General features: G+C 41.1%; 1 protein-coding gene across 2 annotated transcripts in view; it reads left to right on the top strand.

The window, feature by feature from the left end:
• The first annotated feature begins 325 nt into the window (after nucleotides 1-325).
• Nucleotides 326-12,568, top strand: part of CPNE3 (copine 3) — a 50,870-nt gene continuing 38,627 nt past the window's right edge. For both annotated transcript variants that reach the window (XM_064588142.1, XM_045896276.3), the window contains exon 1: nucleotides 326-442. The gene's annotated coding sequence lies outside the window, so the exon portion shown is untranslated. The remainder of the gene's footprint in view (nucleotides 443-12,568) is intronic.

Here is a 12,568-nt window from a genome sequence, read left to right as displayed (position 1 = left end):
AAAATGAGTCAGGCAGTGTGCACATTGAAAACGCTTTAAATAAGAATGGTTAGGAGTTTGCATTTCACTACCCTCATGATGATTTTTTCCTGGTTTCAGATAGTATAAATTTTCTCAAATATTTTAATTCCTTTATCCTTCTGAAATTTATTTTTGTGCACCAAGCAACTCATTTTAATGTCTAAAATCAGCTTGGGGCTTTCCATAAGCAAGAGATCTCCTAAAGAGCCTTGAAGCATCAGTCTCCTCTCTAGGTGCAGGTCCTAGTCAGTACTGGGCGGTCCATGGCCGTAGTGGGCGGAGCTGCACCGTAGCCCCTCCCCGCCCCGCCCCTCTGCCCATTCGGCCTCAGGTTCCTGTAAATCCCCGCGCCCGGGCTACCCTGTGGACTCTGGCTACCTGGTCTCCACCCCTACCTGATTTACACCACTGAGAGCGGGATGTGAGTGCGGGCTTCTCTCTGCTTCGGGGCGGGTGTAGCGGGGCCCCAGCAACCCACAGATCCCCCGGGGGAGGAAGAGAGCCCTCGCGGGGACCGTTCAGGCCCGCAGGCTCCGCGCGGCCCTCGCGCTGGAAGTGCACCCTGGGCTCAGTGCGGCGGGGGATCGGCCGCGGCGCGCAGAGGACTCTCGAGCCTCAGCATGCGAGGTCTGCGGCCTGGGGAGGCCCGGGGCTAGCCATCGCCTTCCGGAGAAGCCGGAGTTCGGGGCTCAGCTCTGGGCCTCGAGGAGCCTCCTGGGCCTTGCGTTCGTGCACCTGGGCAAGCGGTGCCCAGATCGCCAGCCTACCCCAGCGGGGAGGGTCGGGCCTGCGGCCCAGGGGAGGGTGACACGCTTGGAAAAATCCGCAGCGCCCAGTGGGGTGAGGGACTGGGTCAGGGTTCCACGCTTTGAATCGAATGCCGGGAGGAACAGGGCACTCTTCAGAGCAGCCGGGGGTTCCAGGAGAAGCTGCTAGATGGGGTGGGAAAAGCTAACTCTTGATTTCATAGTAGAGCAGAAGGTTGTGAGACAGGGTGTCTTAAGAGCTCCTGTTCCGGCTCCGGCTCCCATATTCTTCTCTCTAGTGTTTTGGGCTCACTACAACCAGGGACGTGGAGGAAGTGCAGTTGCATTGGTTTTGCAGTGCCAGAATCTATGGGAGACGGAGCACATAGACCATTAACGTTGCGCTTGGTTGGTGATCCACAGTTTCTGCTTACCTTTGGTGTTATCTTTTTGTGGCTGCCTCAATAAATTAAACAAAGAATCAGAAGGAATGCGGGATTGAATATAGCGATTTTTGGTTACAGTGACCCATAAACACTGTACTAGAAAATTTTTGTACATGTTGGCTCATTAAATGCTCACAACCACAAACTTAGGTGGTATTGTTACTCTGTTTCATACACGGAACTCAGATTAAATAATTTACCAAACTACACAAGTGCTAAATCGTAGTATTGGAGTTGGAATTCAGGTCTCTGTATGATTTCAGAGCACAGGCTTTATGGCTTAATGTAAAGAACATTTCGGCTTGGGGGGCGCCTGGGTGGCTCAGTTGTTTAAGCGACTGCCTTCCGCTCAGGTCATGATCCTGGAGTCCGGGATCGAGTCCCGCATCGGGCTCCCTGCTCGGTGGGGAGTCTGCTTCTCCCTCTGACCCTCCCCCCTCTCATGTGCTTTCTCTCTCTCATTCTCTCTCTCTCAAATAAATAAATAAAATCTTTAAAAAAAAAAAAAAGAACATTTCTGCTTGGGATAAGACAGATAACTGGGTTTCAAGTCTATGCTTTGACGTTTGTTAGCTGTGTGACCTTGGGCAGGTTACTTAACCTTTTAGGGCCTGTTTCTGCATTTGTAAAATAGAGATAAAATACATCCTATGTCATAGGGTTTTTATGTGAATTAAATAAGATCATATTTGTAATTCACTTAACAAAGTGCCTGGCACGTAGTGGTAAGCTACGTACAGCTACATATATCTTGCTGTTGTCATTAACTGGGGTCAGCAAACTCCAGCTCTGAGTGCAGCCAGCCAGAGCCAAATAAAACTTGTGTAGGCATGGAGCATAGGTAGAGAGAAGCAGGAAAGGGTAAGAAAGGAGAACTGAGAACGATGACATATATGATGGCAATTATATGAAACCAAGAGATTAATCTGTGGTACCCAGGGCCACTTTTTTGCCTTTCTGAGAAATTTTTTTAAAGGCAGTGCTTTTTGGCTGATGTTTTGGAAAAATGCATCCCACTCTGGGTTGAAAATATTCAAAGAAAGCAAGTTTTGGGGCCTGGACCATGTGGAGACTCTCTGGATGTGAGGGGGAGCTGAATTTCAGCCCTCCCCAGACTAAAAGGTACCCAGCACAAACTGCACAATGAAGTGTGCAGTTTGTTCTCTTTCAGGATATCCTTGCTCAGATCTAGCCCCTGAAGAATGGAGAGGGAGAGGAGTTTTCAGGATGGGGGAAACAAAAGGATTCTTTGCCTTTTTAAGGGTGTGTAATGACTGGACACCTCTCCTAATTTCAGTTAAAACTGTAAACACTTTATAGACAATGGTCTTGATTTCCACATAAATTTAAGGCACCTTAAGTTTATACATATTCAAATATTTTTTTATATACTCTTTCCAATGCTATCAATACAGTCCTGAATATTTCCTTTGCAGCATCTGTTCAGATACCCAGTTTACACTGTATCCTAGCTCCTATTAATTCTTGGTATAGCTTTAGACATAGTTTTCCTTGTCCTCCATCTCTCTGTACCATTGCTGTGCTTTTTTTTCTACTATTGTTAGAGTTTTCTTTTCTCCTTTTTCAAAATTTTTTTTTAGTCAGTGATTTATTATGCTAGAAAGTATGCCTATCAGCAAAATTGAGAAAGTTAGTGTTGGATATGAAATATGACTAAATAACATTTTGACCTTCAAAGATCTGTAATGAGCCACCACTGATCATCAAAAGCATAATCTCTGAGGTAGCTCTTTTAGCAAGGATCAGTGACACCATCTGTTGGTGGTACTCAACAAGTTTGAGGAGCCCAGACTTGGACATTCCTTTAATGTACCCACTATTGCCTTTACCCTACAGGTTAGCTTCCTTCCCATCAATGTTTTTCCTTCGTGTTCTTATTTATATTATAAGGATTGCTAGTATGGTTAAAAGCCAACAAACAATTAGGTAGAGTATGTGGTTGAAGATTTGTTGAAAGATTGGCTGAGAAGGAGATTTAAATGAGCACCTAAAAGTATCATAGATTTTATTTAACTATATTACTTAAGTTTCTGATATAATCAAAACCAGTCATTATATATACATTTGGTAAGATGATGATAACTACATTTAAGTTGATTATGCTAGCTTAAATTTGAAGAAGGTAGTAGAAGAATATTGGGATTCTTTTGAAGTGTATTCTTTTAGTATATAACAGTTTACGAGTGGGCAATCTTTTTTTTGCAATCATATTTTTTAAAAAACATTAAAATCAGTGTATTACTGGCCAAATTTACCAACATAAATTAGATGGATAGCATATTAATACAGTTTTCCCATGAAAACTAGAAGGAAATATTACATATTCATTTTAGCAAATCATTTTGAAATGTCCTCTTACCAAATGGTTGTATTATGTCTGGTTCCTGTGAAAATTACCAAAGCACAGCATGGTTGCAATATGCATTTTCATCAGGCTACTTCAGTTTTCTGAACTGTAGTTTACTATTCCTCTAAGGTGGTAGTACATGTTAAAATAGATATCTGCAACTGTAAAGAGGAACTTGTTGGACACATTTTCATCTGTTTAGGGATCAGGATTATTTAAAAAGAAGTGAAAATCAAAGCAAGTATTTCCTGATTGTGTTGTCAAGATAAGCTTAGAAAATATCTAGAGGTGTACCCCACCTTCAATACTTCTCACTCTCCTCCCCTGCTTAATTTTTTTCTTTAGCACTTTTAACACCTAAGCATACTACATATTTTACTAACTTATCTTTTTTTTAATAAAGATTTTATTTATTTATTTGACAGAGAGAGAGATAGCGAGAGCAGGAACACAAGCGGGGGCAGTGGGAGAGGGAGAAGCAGGCTTCGCGCGGAGCAGAGAGCCCGATATGGGGCTCGATCCCAGGACCCTGGGACCATGACCTGAGCCGAAGGCAGGCACTTAACGACTGAGCCACCCAGGCACCCCTACTAACTTATCTTTTTAAAACATTTTTAGTGATTTATTTTATTTAACCAGATATATCTAAAATATTATCATTTCAATATGTGATTAATCTGAAAAGTTATTGAGAGTTCTCACATTTCTTTTTCATATCAGTCTTTGAAATCATGCTCTGATCAGGGGCGCCTGGGTGGCTCAGTTGGTTAAGCGACTGCCTTCGGCTCAGGTCATGATCCTGGAGTCCCGGGATCGAGTCCCGCATCGGGCTCCCTGCTCGGCGGGGAGTCTGCTTCTCCCTCTGACCCTCCCCCTCTCATGTGCTCTCTCTCTATCTCATTCTCTCTCAAATAAATAAATAAAATCTTTAAAAAAAAAAAAAAGAAATCATGCTCAGATCATTTCAGAGGCACCACATTTCAAATGCTCAGTAGCCTCATGTGACCAGTGGCTACCATACTGATCAACTAGGGCTAGAACTCCTTGACTAATGTCCAGACCATCTATAAAATTCTAACATCTAAAACTGAAGCTCTATACTTTTAACACTCTGAGGTTCAAGTGTGACTTTCTAGAATCCTATGATTCAAATAGTCTGTAACTAACACCGTAGGGTCCCTTGGATCAAATAGCCTATGATTCCAATGTTCTAAGAGTCTGTGATTCCAACATTTCAGAGTCTTTGACCTAGATAAGGGTCAGCAAACTCCAGCCTGTGGGCCAAATCCAGCCCATGGCTTGTTTTTGTAAATAAAGTTTTATTGGAATACAGCTATGCCTGTTCAGTTTGTGGCCACTTTCATTCTACCAAGGCAGATTGAGTGGTTGTGACAGAGACCATGAGTGACCTCCTGACCAGCCAAAACTAAAATATTTACTCTTTGTTCCTTTACTGAAAAAGTTTACTGACCCTTGATGTAGATATTCAAAGATTCTAAGATGGGTAGTGGTTTTACAGATGTTTATTTGATTGTTGTACTTTATAACTCACACATATGTTACATACACTCTTCTGTGCATCAAATATCACATAATATATAGTATTCAAAAGAGACTGGTTGCTCCATCTTAGGTATTCACCATTTCAGGCTTATATAATTCCATTAGGTTGATTATATACCTTTTTTTTTTTAAGTAGGTACCACGCCTAACATGGGGCTTGAACTCATGACCCTGAGGTCAAGAGTCCAGTGCTCTACTGATTGATCCAGCCAGGTGCATCCCCCTCCCGCTTACTTTATCTTTTTTATTGTCTTTTTCCCTATAATGTAACCTTCAGGAGGGCAGGTTGTTTGTTTTGTTCATTGTTCTCCCAACACCTCAGAACAGGACCTGGCACACAGTAGATACTCTATAAATAGGTGTTGAGTGAATGAATAGTATTATTAAACTGTTTGTGGTTGGGAAATAAAAGGGGGTTGCCAGAAAGTTAAAACCAGTTGAAATTTATGTGCTAAGTAACCATAAACGGAATATTCTTGAAATCAGGAAATGTATAAACATTTCAAAAGTCCTTGCTCAACATATAAAATTTGATTATTTTTTTAAAGATTTTATTTTTAGGTAATCTCTATACCTAACTTGGGACTTGAACTCACAACCCCAAGATCAAGAGTCGCATGTTCTACCAACTGAGCCAGCCAGGCACCCCTGCTCAACGTGCAAACTTAAATCTTGAGAATGAAGTAGTTGTAGTTGTTCCAGCTTTAAACTGAAAGAGTTTTTTGTGTTATTGTTCACCATGAACTGGAAAGCAGCACAAAGTGACAAAATGTGAAATGCCCAACTAAATATTGTACATGCCCAGCTAAGAAGAAAAGGAGGGGAGCCGAGTTTTAGGAAGCATGCTTTTTGAGTTTGGCACAGTTGGATAGTAGGGACAGGTGAGAAGTTCTGATGGCTGGCCCACCATCTAGGAGATTCCAGAAGGTGGGGAGTTCTTAAAGTGTTCTGAACACCAAGGGACATCAGCCTCAGCAGGTTGATGTGCCTTTATATAATACCCAAACTGCCCTCATATCACTGAGCCCTTAGAATTTTAACATTTTTCAACTGAGCATCCTGGAATTTTCTGCTAGGGGATGTAGCTCTGATTTTTATCAATGCCATTTTTGGTAAAAGATGATTCACTTTGTAGATACTTACTTTGTAGCTAATTTTGCCAAGATGCGTGTTTCCTAAAGTGAGGCAATATTGAGATGTTGCAACTGCTTCTTTTATTAACACCTCACTCAGTGCATCTACTATGAACTGTTCATTTGATAGGCTTGACAATATAATCAGTGACATTTCCAAAATGTGTATAAAGCAGCCGTTGGAATTAGTAAAGCAGTCTAACCTGAAACACATGTGAAGTAAACTCTATAGCCTGCTATGAATCATAGAACAGATCAATAGAGTCTTAGGAATTTTCTAGAGAAATCAAGAAAGGGGCCTTAGTTAACTGCTCACTTTGTAGCAATAAGGACAGGGTAAAACTGCACATACTTTCTGTGTTTAAAGTAAGAGTAAGGGAGGCCTGGGTGGCTCTGTCCGTTAAGCATCTGCCTTCGGCTCAGGTCTTGATCCCAGGGTCCCCAGGACCCTGGGATGGAGTCCCACATGGGCTCCTTGCTCAGCTGGGGGCCTGGTTTCCCTTTGCCTGCCATGCTCTCTGTCTCTGTCTCTGTCTCTCTCTCTCTGACAAATAAGTAAAATCTTTTAAAAAAATAAAATAAGAGTAATACAAAAATATATCTTTTCCCAGTTCTGCATGTTCAGGTATCAGCCATAGCATTGCTATCTAGATTTTATTCAGGATTATTCAAGAATCTGGAAATTAATTAAAAAAAAATGGTGGTCAAAAGCTGATTCCTTTTGCTGCTGTGATAGGAGCTGAGAGTTAAATAATGTGAGATTCCACGGATGGTAGTAAAACTCACTTCCTTATGCTGCATGTACCTAATAGATTGGGCCTGGTGTTTTGTTTGTTGATATACAATACTTTTTCAAGTCATCTGGGGATAGAGAATTTAATAACAATTTCAAGCAAAGGTACCTAACTGGTGGGAAAGTATCTAAATATATATTTTTTCAGCTACAGCTTTTTCAGTAGTGTGAGATGGAAGCTGAATTTGGAAAATTTTACTCTTTCCTTCCATTTCTCTTTTTGGTTCTTATACATTTTCTGCTATTTTCTACTTTTTAAATTTTTCTACTCCTTTAGTACCACTTCCTAACAAGCTCTGCATTCACTGTAATTAAATTAGTCATAGAACATTAACTAGAAGAGGCTTTAGAAGTTACTTAAAGTGATTGGCTCAACTCTTAGAATTAACCGTTGCAAAACCTGAGGCCTAGAGCAATTACAGCCCTTGGAGCATGTGTGGTAGGACTGACACAGAACTACCCTCCATTTTTTCCCACTCCTGGTCCAGTGACCCTTCCTGTTGGTCCCTTTTTCACATTAAAAAGAAAACGTGCCCTTTTCTCTGTTTATGTGCTCTAATGCCTGGCCTATTCTAATTGTCTATCCCCATTTCTAGTATTCCATTGCAGGGATTAAAAAAAAATGTGGTCATCTCTTCCTTCCTCCCTCCCTCCCTCCCTCCTCCCTCCTTTCCTTCTTTCTTTCTTTCTTTCCTTCCTTCCTTCCTTCCTTCCTTCCTTCCTTCCTTCCTTCCTTCCTTCCTTCCTTCCTTTCTCTCTCTCTCTCTCTTTCTTTCTTTCAGACTTTATTTTTTGACAGAGAGAGAGTGAGTGAGAGAGCACAAGCAGAGGGAGCAGTAGAGGGAGAGGGAGCCTGACCAGGGAGCCTGACACAGGGCTCAATCCCTGGACCCTGAGGGCGGACTCAGACACTTAACGGACTGAGCCACCCAGGCACCCCAACAGCATCACTTTCTTAATAAATACAGTGCAAGCTTACTGTACATTCCTTTAAATTTTTTTTTTTAAAGATTTTATTTATTTATTCATGAGAGACAGAGAGAGAGAGAGAGAGGCAGAGGGAGAAGCAGGCTCCCAAGGAGCAGGGAGCCCAATGTGGGACTCGATCCCAGGACCCTGGGATCATGACCTGAGCCGAAGGCAGACGCTTAACCATCTGAGCCACCCAGGCGCCCCTGTACATTCCTTTAATGTAAGTTTTTCCCTGGATATTAAGTGTGGTATATTCCTGAGAATTAATGTTGCTGCCTTCAGAAAGCACTGAGATCCTGTGTCCCCCATGTAGATCTGTATATGTAGAGACTCTAGCAAGAAGAAAATGCTTTCTTAGCCTTAAGTAATTCACAATGTAATGGGCTGTCTGAAGAGGAACTGCTGTGATGTAAATACAAACCATTCCAGTTCTTCTACCATTGGGCCATTACTGTTTATTCTGGTTATCTTTGTTCAAGAAAGATAATTATAGTTGTAGCCTAAAAATTAATCTTCTATGATTTTATAAGATCATATTCATTAATTTGTGTCAGGCTGAATATTTACATTTGCTATACTAACTAAAAGCTATAGGGAAATTAATTAAAGAATATTGCTGTTATACTAAGTAATGATTAATTATAGGCTTTAGAGCTCTGAGGGCATTTGGCATGATAGGAAGCAAATCTGGGTTCTTGTCCTGGCCTTGCTACTTATTAGTTTGTTTATCTTGGGCAAGTAATTTAAATGTGGCAACGTGAATATAAATTCTTTTATAACGGAGTATAGTTTTAATCCTTGGTAAAAATAGAAATCTGTAGATTTCTTCTCTAGCTCTGAGGGCACTTTGATTGCTTCCTGTCTGCACCACACAGTTTTATATTGTTTGTGTTTTTTCCATGTATACGTGGATAGCTAGGTATTTTGCTTTTGCTTTGCATTCTTCCCCCACCCCGTACAGAACACTTAGAAGATACTCAGTAAATAATTGTTGAATGAATGGATCTCCCCAATATGATTATAATGAGTTCCAAGGTCTTCTGTTGCTGTATCATGTCCCCACTACCTTTAGCATGATAATGGGTACACAATAACCTCTTAATGTAAACACTTGTTGATTTGACCCTGGACCTCCAGGTAGTGGCAGCTTTTAAATTGACTGCCATATTACCCTTCCCCCACTTTTTTGAGGGAGGTTGAGGGGGACATTTTTACTGTTCTGAGCCACACAATTGGAGAAACGCTGCACGGGGTGTGTCCTACTGATGTTGCTGGGCCCTATTCCAGCTGCCCCAAAGTTACCCTGCTTGCTCTCAGTGGAGGTCATGCAGGATGCACTATGGATAGCAGTCAGTGAATCATGGTATTAGAACCAGAAGGAACCTTTGAGAACTTTGTAATGTTGCCAACCTCCTCATTTAGTAGCTAAAGAGTGAAGTTTACTAAAGACATCGGTGGCTGGGCACTGACTTCTCCCTCCCAGTTGTTCTACAAGGAATAATGACTCACTGACACTGGCTCTGCCTCCCTCCCCCATGTGCCAACTATGCAGTAGCTCAGGTAAACAAACTGTACTGAGAGGATTTAGGGAAATTAGCACTTATCTATAAGAAAAGCTGCCTGCTTGGCAAATTAATTTTGTGTAAATCCCAGACATTCTTTTATTATTTTTCTAAGAAGTTCTTTATAAACAAGGATGAGAAAGGTGCATTATGTCTTCCTATTGAATAAGAAGCCACTGATGCTTTGACTACCAATTAAAATATTTGAGTAGTTTATAAAATAATAATTGCTACAATTCATAGAATATCTAAAAATGGCTGAGTGCCCTACAGACCTACAGTTGTCAGGTAATTTTTTTATCCCTATTTTATAGATGAGAAAATTGAGGTTCAGACAGATAATTTGGTAAAGCTGACACACCCAGATAAATAATGAGAAGGAAATTTGAACCAAGCCTCCTGACTCCAAAGTTACTGCTGTTTCAGACTTGAAAAACCTGTGCCAGACATCGTGCTTCAGGATGCAGAGGAGGCAGTAAAACACGGGTCCGTGTCCTCAGCACATAGGCGTTAGAAAGGGTGTGAGCCGCGCATGCATAAGTCACAATAGTGGACAAGTAACGATAGTGTCAGTACCATAACTGCTACGGGGATATCAGCAACAGCTTTATGGAGAGTGTCATTTGAAATGGATCTGGAAAAACTTAGATGGGCAGGCTAGGGGCAGAAGTAGACAGAGCCATGAATTCCAGGTATAGCTAAGTGGACTAGGGTAGGCCCTGGATAGCCAGTAATGATTTTTTTTTTAAATTTATTTTATTTTATTTTTTAAAGATTTTATTTATTTATTTGACAGAGAGAGAGTGAGAGAGCACAAGCAGGGAGAGTGGCAGAGGGAGAGGAAGAAGCAGGCTGGGGCTGGATCCCAGGACCCCGAGATCACCACCGGAGCCAAAGGCAGACACCCAACCGGCTGAGCCACCCAGGCGTCCCTTATTTTATTTTTTAAAAGATTTTATTTATTTATTTGAGAGAGAGAGCGAGCACAAACAGGGGGTGCGGGGAAGGGACAACGGGAGAGGGAGAAGCAGACTCCTCACTGAGCAGGGAGCCCAATGCAGGGCTTGATCCCAGGACCCTGGGATCATGACCTAAGTGGAAGGCAGACACTTAGCCAAATGAGCCACCCAGGGGCCTGGATTTTTTTTTTTTTTAAATCAGAAGTGATAAAATCATGATATGAATGGAGAGAGAATGGCAGTGGGAGTGCCCATCTGGAGACCATTAAGTAGGCAGGCAGGCAGGGCTACAGAAGACCTGAAGTAGTTGTGACCATGGGTATAGAGATAGTTCTACACCTCCACAGTTGAGAGAGATTTAAATTGTACTAGGGAGAATCTCTTCTACTGAGTAGATCTAAGGAGTACCTCTAAGGGAAGATGGGAAAAGAGAAAGCATACAAGACTTAAGAATTTTCAGCTAGGGCATAGGAGTGACCATATGCTTTAAATTTCATAAAATTCAATGATTAGGTCTTATTTTTTAATTCCTTTGAACTGTGTTATATAATGTTGGTTCAGGAAAATTAGGGTTACTGGGAGAATGGTTGATAGGTTTAGTATTTCCAGTGTTCTTTGTGTTTTAGAAACCAGACAATTCTCCAATAAATAATCTGTGTCGTAAGAAGCTATTGTCCACTCCTAGAGGCTCTTTCTGTTTTTTCTATCATCCTGCTTTTTGGGTAGTAAAATACATAGAATCACTCTTTAGTTGTACAGACACATTCCTCTGCCTGGTCACTTATCCCAGCCAAATCTCCTATTTTCCATACTCAAAGGGTACAAAACATTTGCTTTGTTTTCTTCCATCATAAAAGAATACCCTATTGCTCTTTTTAAAATTGTATATCATGTGCTGGATGATGACACTGAAAGGAAATAAAAAGAGCATCATGGTGAATGTTGCTGTTAATAAGGTTCCAGACCTGATTATTTATGTAATTTCTTCCATTTGTTATTCAGCCATAATGAGTTTCTAGAAGAAAAACGAGGCTGCATTCCGAGTTGTTTTCATGGGGGGATGCTGTTAATAGAGGAAATTCGTGTCCTTACAGCAATGTAGTAATGTAACTGTGAACAATTTACTAAATAATCAGGTGTGTCTGGCATGTTGTTTTGTAGCTCTTGTATGAGCATTGTTAGGGAAAAAAAAAAAAATAATGCTTCTCTGACGTGTTGTGTCTCCTCGCTATGAGACTGACTTCACACATAAATATGGTGCATTTTCTGTTGAATTCTCCCCATCCTTGGAACTTTGAGGGCTTTCTGCTGGCTGGTAGACAATTCTACACATGTTCTTCAGGAGCTTTAGGAATCCTTACTCATTCTAGGGGCGCCTGGGTGGCTCAGTCGTTAAGCGTGTGCCTTCAGCTCAGGTCATGATCTCAGGGTCCTGGGATCGAGCCCCACATCGGGCTCCCTGCTCAGCGGGAAGCCTGCTTCTCCCTCTCCCACTCCCTCTGCTTGTGTTCCCTCTCTCTCTGTGTCTCTCTCTGTCAAATAAATAAAATCTTAAAAAAAAAAAAGAAATCTTTATTCTAAATCTGTTCACGGTACTGCATTATCCTGGGTACAGCTGACATACTTATAAGACTTAAACTACCTTATGCAAAAGAAAAAAATTATACAACTAACATTTATTCCATAGATTCTATGTTAGATATGAAAAGCAAGATGCCCAGCACATGCCTGATTTGTAAGTTTACTTACAGTATCTCCATTTTCACTGATGAGGAAATCTAGGCTCAAAAAGTAATTTATTTGCGGTCACACAGCTATCACCAGATGCAGGATTCAACCCAGGTATTATTCCAAATTTACTCCAAATTTGTTCTTTTTCCTATATTATAGTTATCTGTTACTATTAGTGCAGCAGGAGTTCAAATGACTTGGTGTAGGACTTGGTGTAGGTTGGAATAATTAGAGAAATCATCATGGAATAGACTAGTAAAAAAAAAAAAAAGAA

Source organism: Mirounga angustirostris, unplaced genomic scaffold (assembly GCF_029215605.1).
Source record: "Mirounga angustirostris isolate CCGP_5_RB_7025 unplaced genomic scaffold, mMirAng1.0.hap1 SCAF_4, whole genome shotgun sequence".
In the NCBI taxonomy this organism is placed as follows: domain Eukaryota; kingdom Metazoa; phylum Chordata; class Mammalia; order Carnivora; family Phocidae; genus Mirounga; species Mirounga angustirostris.
Note: the sequence above shows the minus strand (reverse complement) of the source record. Positions and strands in the feature narration are given on the sequence as shown.